The following is a 5,441-nucleotide window of genomic DNA, read 5'->3' on the forward strand; positions in this document are numbered from 1 at the left end:
TCAGGGGCTATGGCTAAAAGTATTATAGGCAAAGGCTCAGCGAGGCTGTCGGGTAAAGATGGCAGCCTCCTTATACCTCTCACTACAGTTCTGTACAGCACAGTGATTTGTGAACATACAAGTAGTCTGTCTGAACTCAATGGATGTATGTCTTTCTCAACCTAAATAACTAACTGCTGAGACAAAAAAAAAGGCTAAACTTGATGTAAAATGCTGAACTAAACTTTTTGCCATTGCCCATACTGAAAGCTAGATAATACAGTGATGGAACTGAACAATTTGGGGTTAATAGCTAGCAAACCAAGTGTCAGCTTGTGATAAAGTGCAGAGACACAGGAGGCAGAATGAAAGCTGCCTTTTACAGCCCCTGTAAACCACTTATCTCTCTCACGGAATGCTCCAGAATAAAGAAACATGTTGATATGTTAATGTGCCACACTTCTTTGAGGTCTCTGACATTCTTGTGACCTGAAGGACCTGGGGAAGGGGGCATTGTACATGCTGCTCTGACGGAGAGGAAGAGAAGAGCGTCTGTCCACTGTAGTAGCCAGCGGGAGTGACTCACCAAAAGATAACAAATCAAACCGCACATTCTTTTCAGTGCGGACTCCAGCTTAAGTTCCCTCGGTCTGCCTGTTCCTCTCTCTGCTATGAGATTTCCCCGCCCTTCCACGCTGCTGATAGGAAGGAAGGAGCTGAGGAGGAGGGCGGAGATGGTGTCTCTGCTTGCGTTCCAAGCTGTCATGTCTATCGTGCGGAGGAAAGAATTAATGATGCAGAAAGCGGCCAATCACAGCAGCCGGGCGGGGACAGAGATCTGGTGGGCGCTCCGCCCGGGTAATAGGCTCTGGGGAGAACACTGTATTTCACAATTTTCTCATCTTCTGAGATACTGAATTTTGGGGATTTTATTACCTGAGGGCTATCAGCAGCAAAATTATTATGAATAAACGTTTGAAATAAATAAAAGAAAGAGGGTTTTTCACCTTTGTTACTGAATAACTAAAATAAAGTTAACATTTTGATAGGTTGATGATATTCTAATTTATTTAGATGCACCTGTGTTGGTACAAACAGCACACAAAAGTCTAAAGGAACACCATCACAAAAAATATCTAAAATTAAAACCACATGTATGCATATGTATTAGATGTACATTTGTCCCAGAACTTTTTCCTGTGTTGCTATCATTTACAGTTCGTATTTAATGGCGGATTCTCAGGGTTTTTTTTTTTTTTTTTCATTTTCAAGAGCACTTACAGAATAGCAGTTGCTCAGTCCAACTGCCAAGATTGGATACAAGCTAGTAGGGAGGCTAAATTCCATCTTTGTGTAAATCCTTTCCAAACAGTGCTTTTGTAAAGACTAAAGGAAATACTGAGGATCCCCCAAGAGGAGATGGACATTTTTTTCAAGCATGCCTGCATGACATGGGTTGTCAGTTTGATTGAATTTACATCTGTAAACACACCCTAGAGTGTTCCCAGCCTAAAGTCTGCATAGATAGGTACACATACAAAGGCAAACACATATATATCACCCCACCCGGCTACTTTTTCAGGCCACCCGGCTGGAAAAAAATTCTGGGGAGAACAGAGTGTGTGTGTGTGTGTTATTGTATGTGTAGTACAGATAATTAATAGAGCATTAGTAGCAAAGAAAAGAGTAATGTTTTTATTTTTAGGTATTTTTTTCGCAGTATAAGACGCACCCAGGTTTAGAAGGCAAAAATCAGGAAGAAAAAAAAAAAAAAACACTAAACCTAGGTGCGTCTATGATGCAGGGGCGTCTTAAAGACTTTTCACCCCCCAGTTACACTACATACTATTGCACTGACCTCATAAGGGGACAGTGTAATGATTGCCTATTCCCATGTTGCCTGCCTGTGTTCCCCTATGTGGTCAGTGTAGTGATTGGCTGTTCCTGTGCCCCCTGTGCCAGCCTTGTCCCCCAGTCCGTGTCCCCCTGTGCCGGCAGCGTAAATACAGTATATACATTACCGATAGAGTAATCACCGCACGGCTAATTAGGACCAGCCAGCAATGTTCGGCGGCTGCAGAAGCGGTGGATGGGAGGAGAGGATCGCGAAGCAGGACTGGAGCCAGGAGCAGGTAATGTATATACCGCATCCCTGCGCACCTCTGCATCCCGAAATCCATATCTTCGCCACATAAGACAAATAAAAATTTGGGGGAAGAAAAAGTGCGTCTTATACGGCGCAAAATACAGTATATAGCTTTTTTTTTTTTTTTTAATATCATTCTCTAATATTTGCAGTTTACAAACTACACTCTGTATTTTGAAATATAAAGCCGTGCAGAGCTAATGATCCTTTGAACTTTCCAGCAGTAAAACCTTAAAGAAAGCCCGAGGTGGGTTAAAAAAAAAATAAAACAAAGTAGGCTACCTGATCCGGGCGGGGGATGAGCGGATTAGGTAGCAGTACAAATCGTCGCTCCTGTGGGCCGCACTGGCCCACTTTCACGATCTATAGGCCACGGCGCTGCACAGAGAGACTGTGCGTCTCTCACAGCGTGCAGGGAGGCGGGGGAGCGGCAGGGGGCACAGCCAGGGAGAGAGAGCTGCCAATGGCAGAGAGTGGCAGTGTGGGGACACAGAGGCATATCACGAGGTAGAGAACATGCCCCTGTATCCCATCTGCCCTCCCCCCATCTCCCCACCTCGGGTGCTCTTCAGATAACAGCACTGTAGCAGACCAGACTTGGTCAGAGAGCTCAGAAAAGTTATTTTGTATAGATAACATAAGTTTCTTAACTCTTCCTGTACTGGAAAGTCTGAGGCTCATATCTGTGCTACTATGTTCCATTTCTTAGCTGTACTACATATACAATCCTTATATCACACGTTTATTTTCACTTCAAATTCCATTTAAGAGGACCACAAATGCGAAAAACTGTCAAATAAGTAGTACATTCCTACCAGCATAAAATGCAATAAAAATAAATTTACTCCTTTTGTAAAATGTTTACTTACAACCCATTATAGGTGACCAGGATATAGGGAAAAGCAAATATATAGTGCAACATATTCTGCAACAAAATGTACATTTTTCATATATGCAAGCACGTGTATTATACATTTTACAATTTATCATCATAGTGGTCCTTAAACCAGTCTAGGACATATTGCTCTGGCCCCTTAAAATGTACCGGAGACCTGGAATAGTAAAGACTTGATACTTAACCCAGGGATTCCTCCCGCCCCATAAACACGTCTGAGTCCCAACGCCGTTCTCCCACAGTCTGCCGTTCAGCCCTGGTAACAGGCTCAGTTGGGTCCAGTCTGGGACTTCTGCGCATGCGTTGACCTTTCGGGCATGCTCAGTAGACCCAGACTGACGTGACAGCCAGTTAACGGGGCTGATCGCGGCTGAACAGCAGACCACAGGAAAACAGCGTGGGACTCAGACGTGTTTATGAGGCGGGAGGAAGACCAGTGTAAGTATCAAATCTTTACTTTCCCAGGTTTCTGGTTTACACTTTAAGAAACTGACCTTTTTTGTAATCTTTACCATATGATCTTTGGGATTGGCTCACAGTGATCACAGGTTCAGAGGGCAATCACATTGGCTCCTAACCAGTGCACACAACTCAGCTGTTAGACAGTTGAGTTCAGCGGCGACAGAAGCATCGCACCACACAATCATGGTGGGAGCACAAGGAGCTGGGCTGTTAAGATCTACATCCTAGCAGACATTTGAGACTGCAAACAGGATGTAGATTTCAACAGCATGTGTACGAAACAGGTTCATTCTGGGTTTAGCCAGGTTCTACTATTTTAAAATAAGACGGATCAAAAATGCAATGCACCTGCCGGTAATTATCCGTTAGCCGGGTGCATCCGGCAGGTGGCGCTAATTACTATTCCCCCTCCAGGCCGCCATGGATAGTAGGGGAAGATGTAACTCTGGTGGAGTGTTGTTGCCACCTGCCGCATGTGCCCGGCTAACGGATAAGTACCCACCTGCCTTATGGATTTTAACAGATTTACAACACAAATTTTACTGCCATTGTTAATATTACAAAAAATTAGTCACCCCTATTAGTTTGAGTACTTATTTAACTACTTTGGCCTCCTGGACGTAGTAGCTACGCCCAGGAGGCCATGTGCGTGCACGTGCGCTCCTGTCCGTGGTTCGTTAGCCTGGCAATCAGTGAATCGGGCTATGGTGCCCGATCACTGATTTCTCTCCCCTGCTGAAAAAGCGACAGCTTCTCTCGGAAGCTGTGCTTTTTCTGGCTGTAACGTCCCCCATACGTCGCTCTAAGCGTGTTACGCTTAGAGTGACGTCATGTAAACAAACTCATGGCCGCCATCTTGTGGCCAAAAAGTAAAACTACAACTACAACTGAAAAAAATAAAACTCAAGACACATTTACACAATAAAACAATGGCTTACATCCCACCCTCCCAAAAATACCCAAATAAAATGTTTAATACAAAAAAACATTACAATAAAAAAAAAAACATGTAAATATTTACCTAAGGGTCTAAACTTTTTAAATATCAATGTAAAGATGAAATATTTCTAAAAATTTTTTATTTTAAACTTGTAAATAGTATTAGATGCAAAACGGAAAAAAATGCACCTTTATTTCCAAATAAAATATTGTCGCCATACATTGTGATAGGGACATAATTTTAACGGTGTAATAACCGGGACATATGGGCAAATACAATACATGAGTTTTAATTATGGAGGCATGTATTATTCTAAAACTATAATGGCTGAAAACTAAGAAATAATGATTTTTTCCGTTTTTTTTCTTATTCTTCCTGTTAAAATGCATTTACAGTAAAGTGGCTCTTAGCAAAATGTACCCCCCAAAGAAAGCCTAATTGGTGGCGGAAAAAACAAGATATAGATCAGTTCATTGTAATAAGTAGTGATAAAGTTATAGGCTAATGAATGGGAGGTGAAAATTGCTCGGATGCATAAAGTAAAAACGACTGAAGGCTGAAGTGGTTAAGCATGGTGTTCTGTGAAAGCAAGGTAAGTTGCCACTGTCATTTTTTTAATCTAAGATCCTCATCAGAATGTGGTAAGTAATGTCAGCATATAACTCTAGACTAGTTAGAAAAAAAGTACACATACTAAATTACAGGGTTGATAAATACGGTAGGGCGGGTTGAAAATGCAAACAGGTTTCATCAGTTCAAATATGCAATATTCATTGTCCATAATAAATCATACTGACATTAATGCCTTGAATGTCCATAGTTTCAGCCATGGAACCAGCCCTTGTGGAAATATGGTAATTTACATTAATGCTTAACATACTTATTGGTTTTCACAGTTAAGAAACGACATTACCTAGAAAGGGACTAAGATTTTATTAGAAGTGGTCTTGGTACTGATGCAAAAATAAAAGAAACCTTCCGTAACTACAACCTAACACTTCTCCATCTAATATAGTTAC

The 5,441-nt window shown here is 41.9% G+C and overlaps 1 protein-coding gene across 8 annotated transcripts in view; it reads right to left on the reverse strand.

Annotated features, from left to right (window-relative positions):
- Positions 1 to 5,441, reverse strand: part of LOC137546524 (protein argonaute-3) — a 126,731-nt gene that overhangs the window by 120,386 nt on the left and 904 nt on the right. The window lies entirely within an intron of this gene.

This window comes from Hyperolius riggenbachi, chromosome 2 (genome assembly GCF_040937935.1).
Source record: "Hyperolius riggenbachi isolate aHypRig1 chromosome 2, aHypRig1.pri, whole genome shotgun sequence".
In the NCBI taxonomy this organism is placed as follows: domain Eukaryota; kingdom Metazoa; phylum Chordata; class Amphibia; order Anura; family Hyperoliidae; genus Hyperolius; species Hyperolius riggenbachi.